Source organism: Lucilia cuprina, chromosome 2 (assembly GCF_022045245.1).
Source record: "Lucilia cuprina isolate Lc7/37 chromosome 2, ASM2204524v1, whole genome shotgun sequence".
NCBI lineage: Eukaryota > Metazoa > Arthropoda > Insecta > Diptera > Calliphoridae > Lucilia > Lucilia cuprina.
The window spans coordinates 38780470-38794644 of record NC_060950.1 but is presented as its reverse complement, the minus strand read 5'-3'; positions in this window follow the sequence as shown (position 1 = coordinate 38794644).

The window sequence follows — 14175 nt, the reverse complement described above, 5'->3', positions numbered from 1 at the left end:
ATGTAAAAATATGATAAATAAACATTTTATAAAAAGTTCGGTGTTCGGTAAAAGTTTCGCCGAATATTGGCCGAATCTCACTTTTTACCGAACCCGTAACCGAACGTTCGGTCGGGCACTAGAAGAAAGCAAAAAAAAATATAAAAATTCCTCAACCGGGGGTTGAACCCAGTCATTCAGTTGTTTTCTATATTTCTCACTCCAGCCGCTTACTCGACGCTCCATTTACATGTTGCTTTTTGTAACATTTTACAGAAAAATATAAATTAATATAAAATTTTCAATCAAAATGTTATACTATGTGAAAAAAATAATAGTTTTTATGTTCATTGATTAAATTTTATGTATAAAAAGTAAAATTTAATTTTTGAAATTGGAAATAGCCAAACCTTTTTTTCACTGCAATCTCATTATAAAAACGTCGTTTATACGTGTGTAGTGGTGCTTTTTATCTTTCTTGGAGACTATGGACTAAAGTTAACAAAGTCAGCTTCGCTTACATATATAAAGACCTCCTTACAGTTTACTGCAGGATAGCCTAAAAGTTCCTTATGGAAGAGTAAATACCAATACATATTTTTATTTAATATTTTTTGCTGCAAAACCCAATACCGAAAAAGAAAAGAACATTTCATATATGTACGCGGCAAAAAAATATGATTTGCATTTTTTGTTAAAATAAAATAATTTTTCCATTTACTATTCAAATCTTTTTTTTTTAAATAGAAAAAAGTAACTGAAACTTTTTCAATTATATGAGAGTAGACTGCATGTAAATTTGAAATTTTAAAGTAACACCATTTTTTTCAAGTGCTTTTATAGTCTAGTTATGAGCGTTAAGTAGTCCATATAAGTGGGTCAATTACAGGCCGATAGTCATAATAAGCTATTCTGATGTTGTAAAACTATGTCATAAAAACCAAGTAATAGTTCTACATTCGGCTGCGCTGTATCTTATATGCCTTTCATCATTATGTGTTAAATAGAACAAAATTAGGATTAGGTTCTCACCTAATCCGGGCTCTACATACTTAATTTTATATGTCTAGGTTCAATATTATAGAAAATTCAAAAAGTACCTTTTGTAGAACAAAAAAGTAAGAGTTCTATATTCGGCCCTTCAGCATAATGTGTTAAAAACACTCAGTAGGTACGAATTTTACTACAAAAAATAAAAAATACCAATTGTAAAACGGTAAGGTTTTTCAGGGCTCTACATACTTAATTACATGTTTCTAGGTTCAATGTTATTAAAAATTCAAAAAGTGCCTTTTAAAGACTGAAAAAGTGCCAAAAAGTCCCATTTTATACGTGCTACATGCTTAATTTCTTATTTCTAGGTTCAATATTATAGAATTTTTAAAAAGTACCTTTTGAAGAACGATAAAGTACCAAAAAGTCCACTTTTATATATTCCCACCTAATCCAGGCTCTACATAATTAATATCATGTTTCTATGTTCAATATTATAGAAAATTTAAAAAGTACCTTTTGTAGAACGAAAAATTACAAAAAGTCCCTTTTTATGTATTCAGACCTAATCCGGACTCTACATACTTAATTTCACGTTTCTAGGTTCAATATTATAGAAAATTCAAAAAGTACCTTTTGTTACCAAGAATCCAAGTATTTCTTTGTCCATTTTCATATTTTTCTTGGAGTTTTTGGTTTGCAGCACTTTGCTACAATATAAAGGAATCGTGGTTGGCGCAGGGTCACAAATCTAAAAAACAAAGTTAATATAAAAGTTTCTAACTAAAGTGAACGTTGTGATGTCTAAACTTACCACCATTTCATTTATACAGTAGTAACTTTTCGGTTGTAGTATAATTTAAATTGTTTTTCAACAACTTAAGGAAAATTAAAACACAATATGCACAAGAATTGTGTAACAGGTTTATGATAAGACTTAATGGACGCATAGTTTATAGTTTACTTAAGTTCAAGTTAAATTTCCGATTTAAACAGTACAATAAGTAGTATGCAAAATCCAAGAAAGACCAGAAAACAGCATTCATTATATGATAATTTTATATACAGTGACTCAATTAAGTAATTTGCCTATGTAAAATTTTATAAATTTTAAGAAAAAACTTTATCTGAACAATTATTTTTAGCAAAATAAAGCAATTTGTTTGTTGTATTCTTTTAAAAAATATCTTATATTTTAATTTTCTACTATAAAAAGTAAAATCGTTATATTAATTATCGAGATTTTTGATAAAATGTGAACGTATTGTTAATTTTTTGGGTCAATAAAGTATTTTTATGTTCTTTGTTCATTTTTTTAATATTGCTGCATTATTTTATAAAATTTAATATTTTTATTACACCTATATATTAGAATAACATTTTTTAGATATTTAAGTAGTTTGGACATTTCCTAACCTATTTTTTATCTTATATACCTATCAGAATTTATCAATATTTGACTTAACATGAAATCTATCTTTTCTTTCATTAAATTTCGAAAATAACAAGTAATTTTGAATTGGATACATGATATATTAGATAATCAATGGATTTGGACCTACAACAAATGTTTTGTGAGGTATAAATCTATATATTATAACAAAAATAATCCGGGTTTTGGTCATTTTGTATTGATAAACAAAAACTACATTACGGAAACTCCATCTATTTGGGGAGTATTGTGTAAATTTTATTTAGAATTGTATAATATTGATTCTTATTCAATAAATCTAACACTAAGTACCATCCTAGCCATTCTACGCATGGGGACATCACCATATACCACTATAAAACTATTAAATGCTAAAATCTTGATTTTCAACCTCATATTTTAAATGCTATATTTTATGAATAAAATACAGTAGACGTATTTGGATCTGGATAGTAATTCTTAATTTGGGTTCTAAATATGTATAAGTGTGAAAAATATTGCTTTTTTGACGTTACGGTATGATAACCACCTCTATTTTAAAATGTCTAAATTAGGTATTTTTCCTGTACTACACGACAGTTCCTTTTACATTGGTTCCAAGCAACCTAAGGTCTGTTTAGAGGTCTAAATTTAAACATAGTGTTCCTCCTAGTTCGTATATAGATTTTGAAAAAGATAAACCAGGAGTCCAATAGTTTTCCTTGGATACAAGTCGTCTCCCTTTGGCAGTTAAAGATTTTGAAAGAACACTCAGTGCGTTTTTTCTAGTAATTCTTTGGATCATTTCATCTATTACTCTATTTTATATTTTTTTATCTTATTGATTAAACATTTCATAATTATATTTTATTGATTTACACTTGTTCAAGAAATCTAAACTAATTTTTTATATCGAAATTGCTTCATTATTATCCTTTAAACATTTTAAGGCAAATAACATCACATTTTCACCAATGAGGATATTATTTTTGCAAATCGCAATTGAAAAATACTTAACTCTTCCTTTTAACAATAAAACAATAAATTCCAAAAATAATTAAAAAATAATTTGAATTTGAAATTAACCGGAATTATTAATATGCAAAATACTTTATTGACATGCAAATTCGTATGAATAATACTAAAATGCAACAACAAATGCAGCAAAATTTGTATTTTAATATTTTTTCTAATTTTTCTCATTTTACACAATCTCTATTTTTAATTGGAATACATATATTTACTTTTTACCTGTTTTTTCGAATTTTATTTATGAACAAAAAACAAAATTCTCTTAAAAAAGGCAGACAAAAAACTAAGTTGATTCACTGTACCTGGAAAAATGCAACAAAAGAACGGGAAAGCTAGAAATCTTTTTCATATAACTGCCTTTTAACAATCTGTCCAACTTCAACATTCAAAACAAAAAAAAAAATGATCTCTTTTTGATAATATTTTTTGAGAATGAATTTTAAAAATGTTTGTTATAGAAATGATTTTATGATTTTTTTTATATTGAATTCCTTGTTAATACATAAATAAAAAAGAAAAACCGATTAACCGTTTTTTATACAAAACCGTATTCGAAATCGGTTTTTTAAAAATTGGAATTTTTCGAAAACCAGTTTTTGGAATATTCCGGTTTTTTGAATACTCTAAGTATACCCCTTGGATCATTTTGGTAATTATTTAGTACTTGTTGATTCTTCAAAGGCTGATGCTGGAAATCAGGGTTTGAGAAACTCAATTTTTCTGTATCAGAAGATTTAAAATCTAAATTTCCAAGCTTACGTCCTGATCGAAGCGCTCCTGTTAAAAACAACGAAACCAACAAAATTGTTACTTCTCATTGTTACAACAATGTTGAGCTTCGCAAACTGTTACCAATAATGATAATCTGATTTTGATAGAGAAATGTCCTAATTTACATCGTATATTCTTCGTATTCTTGAACATTTTAATTCTAAAATTTCTACCGCTTTTCCAACTTAAATCCTGAACCTGATCGTAATGTCCTTAATATTGCAGATGCTTATTAAATTGTTATAATGAAGATCCTACAACTTAATATTCAATTTGTTTGTTTTTAATAAATCATCGTCACGTCAATAATAATAATAACATTGATGTCTGTTTTCTCTCTAATTGTCGGTATGGCGGTAACGCCATTTGTTTAATAGCCCATTCAGATCGACTCGAAATTAAGTAATTTGGACTCGTAAAATTACACTTATTAAAGTTTTAAATAATATATTTATCACTTTTATTATAAATTTTACACAGTTTATATTAAATTATATTGTTTTTATAAGATTTAAATATATTTTTATTTTAGGCATAGTTGCAAAAGAAGGTACTTTTTATACTAAGACAGGGAGTCTCATTGTGATTTCAAGTTAATTTCAATGAAATTAATTGATTTAAATTAACAAAATATATGGCAAATTACTTACTTTTGTTTCCGTTTATTTCCTAACTCTATTGATTGCTTGTGATATACAATGGGAATTATCAATAAGTGGAAATATGGACAATGTTTCTTGCTGGGGGTTATCCCATGCCCATCATACTCTTTGGAGTGAAGGGGCTGATGAATCCAAGAATATAACAAAAAATTCAATGTCAAAAAACAAAAAATATTTTTTTTTTTCGTTTCTAAAAAATATATTATTTTCGTGCTATTAAATGTGTTTAAATTGTGCAAAAAAATTATAAAATATAATGTTAAGTGATAAAAAAATATTTCAAAGTGCTATTATCCTCAAATTTTCGCGAAAAAGTTTTGAAGTTTTGAGAGAGAATAAAATTTTTACATATGTATTGGATTTACACAGAACTCGTCTGTGAGAAGAGCGTAATGTTATTGTTGTAAAAAAATGACAGCGTTTCACTTCTTGTTTATTCTTTGGTTTTCCGGTTAACCATTATAAAAACGTACCATTTGAAGAATAGAAAAGTACCAAATAGTCCCCACTTACAGAATATTATTCAGTCAATATGTATGTTAAAATTAATGTTCCTAGGTTGAATATTTTAGATACTTAAAAAAGTACAATTTATGAGATAAAAAGTACTAAAAAGTTGTCTCTTAAAGAATCTTATTCAATGAGGACTGTGTATGTTTAATAATTATGTGTTTTGAGTTCATATTAAGGAACATACAAGGAGTACCATTCGAAGGAAGAAAAAGTACCGAAATGGAATAAATTTTACCTAAGTTGAAAGTACTAATAAAAAGGAACAAATTTGCTCGTTATTGCTTAGAAATATACTTTTTAGAGAATTAAGTTTACAAAATGTTCCGTATTTAAATCTAACGATTCAAATTTGCATTCATTTTTTCCAGAAAAATAGTGCTTTCAAAAAGTACCAAACAATTTGTTTGAATTTGATCCTTAGTTCTCGAATTCCAAAATAATAATAATATACCAACTGTTTTTTTGGCCCGTAAGTTTGAAAAAAAATAAATTTCCCGTTCTTTTCTTTTCCAGTGAAATAGCAAACATTTTATTGCAATAAACCGAAAAAGTTTTCTTAATGTGGTAAAAAGTACCATAAATACAGTTTTCTCCCATTTACACCCAAAAAGGACTGAATTTAAAAAAAATACGAAACAGGTGTCTCATAATTTTGAAAAATGTATCCAAAATATTTATGTAATTAGTTCAAAAGTTATAAAGGGCCAAAAAAGTTATAAAGAGCCAAAAAAGAAATCACCTTTGTTACACATTTTTACCCCTTAAAAGTACGAATTTCAAAAAAGTACCAGACACCCATCTGCACATTTTAAGAGTAGATAAAAGTGCATTTAAAATTTTTCTTTTATCTGAATTAGATTTGAATTAACGAAAAATTGAATCATTCAAAGTAGAATGTAATTCAAATATGAATATGAATTCAGTAAATGAATGAATTAAAATTAACTGAAAGCCTTTGAATAAAGCTGTTGAATTAATTCCTGCAAATTGGAAGATTTATATTTCTAAATAAGGATTTTGGTGAATTAAGCTCAAATTGAATTGGTTAATTCGAAGCTCTGTAAGTGGCCTACATTTTCGAATTAGTGGATAATTTTCAACTTTTTTTAATTGGAAAAATAATTTTGAAAAGCGAATGAAATTTTATTTTATTTCAAATTTCGTTTGTATATAATACATTCAATAATTGTGTTTAAAAATTGTTTTTAATAAGATTGCACCACATTCATTGGTAAAATTTCGGGATAAAATATTCATCTTTGGATTAGATTTGATGATGTAAGATAGGGATAGTAAATTAACTTGGTATGCTGATATTATTATTTTTTTTTAATTATATTCTCAAAATATTCAATTTAATGGGGATAAGGACCTGAAAAAGAGAAAATATTGCATACAATCTACAGTTATTCCCCGATTCCACCGGTACACACATATGGAAAGAGTGAATACCTAATATTTTTGGCTAAAATTGAATCAATTGATTCCATCCATATATTCTTCCAAGTAAAATTAAAACTATTTTAAATTTATCTGAAATAGAAATCTGTCCTGAAGGGCTAATAATTGATTTGCTTATTCTATTTTTATTTTGTTTAAATTATGACTATTATTAAATTTTAACTTTAACATAATTTTCTAATTCATTTTGGTTCCATAATTTAATTTTTCATTCATATTTAATTTTTGCTTGCTAAAGTCTTTTTTTATTACAATAATCTATCTGTCAAACATTCAAAAGTAACAAAAAAAATATGAGCAGAGTATTTTATTATACATTTTACAATTAATATTTGTTTAATAACACTTAAACATGTGTGTATAGAGAATTTGGAATAATACTTAATAATCTTAATAACAAATAACTTTCCTCGGACAACATGCCTGCTGTCATCGTTGGAACGTAAATATTTGGTGAGCTAAGATTCAAATATATACACGTGTAAAATATATATAAAAGAAACACTATTTATATGAAAATTGGAAAAAATATTGTATGAAAATAATTATATAATTAATTTACACTATTCCTTAGTTATCTTAGTTTTTTTTTTGATTAGTAATAATATTTTTATTAATTTAATAAAATAAATTTTATTATGTTTTAAAATAGAAAAGTAGGTCAATGTTTCAATTCTACATGTGCTTTTTTCTAAGAAGGTAGTATGGTGGGAGGGATAGATAGCAAAGAAGTCAATACCATCTTATTCTTCTGTATCGGAAACTTTGCCATTCAAATAATTATTTTCATTTATTTCTTGGTTATGTTCTAAAATCATTATTCGTATTGAACCAAATAATTATTTTGATATTTAGTAGTGTTAGTAGATTGGTTGAGATTTTTCATTTTAATGGATTTATACTCTTTAATCTCTGCACTGAATAATTTGGGCAATTTTTAATATTTAAAATTAATCTTTGTTTCAATTACGGTTGAAATTTTTAGTATTTTCTATTTCGGTTTTGATTTAAAATTTTGAATTTTTAAGTATACCTATGTACATATGTATACTTAATTCTATTTTCATTACATTTTTCATTTTATTTTATTTAATTACTAGCTAAATGTACCCGGCGTTGCTCGGGTTTTCTTCGATTCTTACAGATATTATATAGCTCTTGTTAGTTATGAGGGTAAAAATTAAATGGTCATAAATTATTACTAATGTTGATTAGAGGGTTTTTAATGACTTTTTGTTTTTGAAGTTCGAAATTTCGATTTGGTCATCATTATTTCGAAAAAAAAACATTGTGTAAGCTAATATTAAGTTTAAGAAAAAAATAATAGTGCAAAAATGGTAGTTATACAGTTGATAAATCTAACTGGATTTTTTGAATAAAAAAAAGGTGGATTTATCTAATGTATGTATGTTTGTAGGGCAATATCCCTAATTCATAAAACAAAACCATAAAAATTTGTTGTAAAATAAATTTGATTTATTTTCCTTTTTGCCGAAGGATGTCAAATATTTTTAATGTGTGTAGAAATAGTAAATTAGATAAAAGTTATTTAACTAAAATATCGTACACTTGCAATAGCATACACGTGCAAAAAAAAAACAATTTTTCCAATTGTATGGAACAACTTTAGTATTAATTAAATTTTATTAATTATTTATTAAAACTTTCTAGCTATACCAGTGTGCTTCGCTACCCTCATCGTAATGGAATAAAATAAATATCATTATTGTAAATGTATATATATCTGCAATATCAAAAATTCCCCTTTTAGAGAACTCTTTAAGTTTGATTTTATGATTCTAGTCTCAATATTACAGAAAATTAAAAAAAAAAAAAACAGTTGAAGAACGAAAAAGTACCAGACAGTGCCTTTTTATATATTTTCATTAAATCAGGATGACGCATGTTTAATTTTCAACCAGAAACCAAAAAAATCGCATAAAGATTTTTATACAATCAGGAAGCTACATGTCTAATTTAATGTTTTTAGGTTCAATATTATAGAAAATTCGAAAAGTATTAGTAAAAGAACAAAAAAGTACCAGAGTATGCTTTTTCAATTTTCGTTCAATTGGGATACTGCGTGTTTAATTTTATGTTTGTATATTCAATATTTTAGAAAGCTCTAAAAGTACCAGTACCAGTGAAGTACGAAAAAGTACCGAAGGACCTATTTTATTTAATTTCATGTTCCTAAGTTCAATATTATAGAAAATTCAAAAATATTCCAGTTTAAATTTTCATTCACTCAAGTCCCTGATTGCTTTTATAGATTCTAATTAACTCCGGACTCCACATGCTTAATTTCATGTTTCTAGGATCAATATTATTGAAAATTCAAAATGCACCTTTTAAAGAACGGGAAAAGTACCAAAAAGTCCCCTTTTATAGGTCCTCACTTAATCCGGGCTCTACGTGCTTAATTTCACGTTTCTAGGTTCAATATTATACAAAAATCCAAAAAGTACCTTTTGAAGAACGAAAAGTCCCTTTTATTTATTATTTTATAGATTCTCATTTACTCCGGGCTCTACATGCTTAATTTCATGTTTCTAGGTTAAATTTTATAGAAAACTCAAAAAGTACCTTTTGTAGAACGAAACAGTACCAAAAAGTCTCCTTTTATAGATTCTCATTTACTCCGGGCTCTACATGCTTAATATTATGTTTCTAGGTTCAATATTATACAAAAATCCAAAAAGTACCTTTTGAAGAACGAAAAAGTACCTAAAGTCCCCTTTTATAGGTTCTCACTTAATCCATCCTCTACATACTTAATTTCATGTTTCTAGGTTCAATATTATAGGAAATTCAAAAAGTACCTTTTGAAGAACGAAAAGGTACCAAAAAGTCCCCTTTTATAGATTCTCATCTACTCCGGGCTCTACATGCTTAATTTCATGTTTCTAGGTTAAATTTTATAGAAAACTCAAAAAGTACCTTTTGTAGAACGAAAAAGTACCACAAAGTCCGCTTTTATAGATTCTCATTTACTACGTGCTCTACATGCTTAATTTCATGTTTCTAGGTTCAATATTATAGAAAATTCAAAAAGTACCAGTCGTGAAATTACTGGATTTGCAGACGCAGACTGGGCAAATGATCAATATAACCGTCGATCGGAAAGAGGCTTCGTCTTTCTATTTCAAGGATCCGCAATATCTTGGAATTCAAAAAGGCAAGCTACTGTGGCACTCTCTACTATCGAGGCTGAATACATTATCTACAGCATGACAAGAAGTAAAGTGGCTAAAATCATTGTACTATGAAATATATAAGGAAAGCCCAAAACCTTGGAAGCTACGTTCAGACAACAATGGAGCTATAGCTCATAACAATGTATACAACGCTCGTTCCAAACACATTGGCATTCGTCATCACTTTGTTCGTAAATTGGTTCATAACAATATTATACAAATAAACCATGTTGGTACTGAAGATGTGGTCGCAGACATCTACACTAAAGCATTACCTGCTGAAAAGTTTAATGAATGCCGTCAACATCTTTAATTTCAATTATCTTTTTTCACTTTTTCAATAAACCTTAATACATTACAAAATTTACGAATGGTTATGTACTTTGTTTTTCTGCAATTTCGTATGAGCATGAATAAAAAATTTTAAATTTTGATGAAATTTTCAGAGGTTGTCTCCGATTTTCGCTCATATCTCCATAATTTACGGACCGATTTTGCTGATTTTAAATAGAAAGAATGTCTAACAGTATTATTGAAGTCCTCTAAAACTGATTTCAACAAAAATACAGACGGGCATGGCTAAATCGACTCCGCTACCTATAAGGATCCAGAATATATATATACTTATGGGGTCGAAAAGATATATTGTAGAAATTACAAATGGAATGACAAACTTACTTATACATTTCCTACGAAGGTGAAGGGTGTTATAAAAAACTTATATACATATACCCTTCTCACGAAGGTAAAGGGTATAAATATGAAAGTTTTTGAAAGGGTTATTCAGTTAATTTTCAAAATATACGCATTAATAATAAACAAAATGATCATAAATTTCACGATGCGAAAAATACAGAAACGGAGTACTGTTTATTGTATCACGGGAACAAAATTAAAATATAGATTCAGGAAATTATGTTGGAGAATAGTAACTTGAGGTATAGTATATACATTCGTTGGGCATTGAAAAATGCCTACTTCCTTAAAAGAATGCTAAAAATATCAGAAATGATAAATTTAATTAACCGACTGATTTGAGTAGTCATAAAATATATCATATTTGTCTCTTATATACGTATACCTATCACAGTAGAAAATAACATGTTCGGAGGGGTCAATAAGATCACAGTTTATACAGTTAAGTTGTCCCTCTTACCAATCCTGTGAAAATAAACTCAATCAAAAACAGAAAGAACCCGAAACCGAGATCTTTCCACATAAAATTGCTGAAGTTTATGTCTCAAATTCACTGCCGGTGTACCAATGTTTAGCCATGTAATCAACCTTTCATTGAAGTAAATTCCAACATGAGAAGGTTCCCAAAAATATGTGCCTCAATAATACAAGATTGATCAACAATGTCATAAACCAAATGATTAACAAGCAGAAGCGTTCAGCACATATGTCAAAAACAACACATCCAGTTAAATTGGAGGCATCCGTATCGTATTCCTGATAATGAGACCTCATAGCTTCAAGAGGTGTACCAGTCTGTTTACCAAAAGGAGAGTTGCATATGAAAATAAATGTGTCAGACAAACAACAGGGATAGAGATGTGAAACTTTGTCGAAAATTTCACGAAATGTGTGATATACAAAAGAGTCACTATGGTTCAGATTAGGAGCGGATTTAATTTCCCAAAACAAATACTGTCATCTATATATATAAAATTCTAATGTTACTGACTGACTGACTGACTGATTGACTGATTCATCATCGCACAGCCTAAACGGTTAAAGCTAAAGAGCTGAAATTTGGACAGTTTATAGATTTTCATTTACTCTGGGCTCTACATGCTTAATTTCATGTTTCTAGGTTCAATATTATACAAAAATCCAAAAGTACCTTTTGAAGAACGAAAAAGTACCAAAGGTCCCCTTTTATAGGTTCTCACTTAATCCATTCTCTACATACTTAATTTCATGTTTCTATGTTCAATATTATAGGAAATTCAAAAAGTACCTTTTGAAGAACAAAAAATACCAAAAAGTCCCCTTTTATAGATTCTCATAAAAAGTACCTTTTGTAGAACGAAACAGTACCAAAAAGTCTCCTTTTATAGATTCTCTTTTACTCCGAGCTCTACATGCTTAATTTCATGTTTCTAGGTTCAATATTATACAAAAATCCAAAAAGTACCTTTTGAAGAACGAAAAAGTACCAAAAGTCCCCTTTTATAGGTTCTCACTTAATCCATCCTCTACATACTTAATTTCATGTTTCTAGGTCAATATTATAGGAAATTCAAAAAGTACCTTTTGAAGAACAAAAAATACCAAAAAGTCCCCTTTTATAGATTCTCATTTACTCCGGTCTCTACATTCTTAATTTCATGTTTCTAGGTTCAATATTATAGGAAATTCAAAAAGTACCTTTTGAAGAACGAAAAAGTACCAAAAAGTCCCCTTTATAGATTCTCATTTACTCCGGGGCATACATGCTTAATTTCATTTTTCTAGGTTAAATTTTATAAAAAACTAAAAAAGTACCTTTTGTAGAACAAAAAAGTACCAAAAAGTCCGCTTTTACAGATTCTCATTTTCTACGTGCTCTACATGCTTAATTTCATGTTTCTAGGATCAATATTATAAAAAACACAAAAAGTACCTTTTGAAGACCGAAAAAGTACCAAAAAGTGCCCTTTTATAGTTTCTCACTTAATCCAGGCTCTAAACGCTTAATTTCATGTTTCTAGGTTCAATATTATAGAAAATTCAAAATGTACCTTTTGTAGAACGAAACAGTACCAAAAAGTCTCCTTTTATAGATTCTCATTTACTCCGGGCTCTACATGCTTAATTTCACGTTTCTAGGTTCAATATTATACAAAAATCCAAAAAATTTTCATTCACTCAAGTCCCTGATTGCTTTTATAGATTCTAATTAACTCCGGGCTCCACATGCTCAATTTCATGTTTCTAGGATCAATATTATAAAAAACACAAAAAATACCTTTTGAAGAACGAAACAGTACAAAAAAGTGCCCATTTATAGGTTCTCACTTAATCCAGGCTCTAAACGCTTAATTTCATGTTTCTAGGTTCAATATTATAGAAAATTCAAAATGTACCTTTTAAAGAACGAAAAAGTACCAAGAAGTCCTCTTTTATAGGTCCTCACTTAATCCGGGCTCTACATGCTTAATTTCACGTATCTAGGTTTAATATTATACAAAAATCCTAAAAGTACCTTTTGAAGAACGAAAAGGTTTCAAAAAGTCCTCTTTTATATGTTCTCACTTAATCCAGGCTCTACATACTTAATTTCATGTTTCTAGGTTCAATATTATAAAAAATTCAAAAAGTACCTTTTGATGAACGAAAAGTCCCCTTTTATAGATTCTCATTTACTCCGTGCTCTATATGCTTAATTTCATGTTTCTAGGTTAAATTTTATAGAAAACTCAAAATGTACCTTTTGTAGAACGAAACAGTACCAAAAAGTCTCTTTTTATAGATTCTCATTTACTCCGGGCTCTACATGCTTAATTTCATGTTTCTAGGTTCAATATTATACAAAAATCCAAAAAGTACCTTTTGAAGAACGAAAAAGTACCAAAAGTCCCCTTATATAGGTTCTCACTTAATCCATCCTCTACATACTTAATTTCATGTTTCTAGGTTCAATATTATACAAAAATCCAAAAAGTACCTTTTGAAGAACGAAAAGGTACCAAAAAGTCCCCTTTTATAGATTCTCATTTACTCCGGGCTCTACATACTTAATTTCATGTTTCTAGGTTCAATATTATGCAAAGATCCAAAAAGTACCTTTTGAAGAACGAAAAGGTTTCAAAAAGTCCCCTTTTATATGTTCTCACTTAATCCAGGCTCTACATACTTAATTTCAGGTTTTAGGGTTCAATATTATAAAAAATTCAAAAAGTACATTTTGATGAACGAAAAGTCCCCTTTTATAGATTCTCATTTACTCCGGGCTCTACATGCTTAATTTCATGTTTCTAGGTTAAATTTTATGAAAACTCAAAAAGTACCTTTTGTAGAACGAAATAGTACCGAAAAGTCTCCTTATATAGGTTCTCACTTTATCCATCCTCTACATACTTAATTTCATGTTTCTAGGTTCAATATTATAGGAAATTCAAAAAGTACCTTTTGAAGAACGAAAAAGTACCAAAACGTACCCTTTTATAGG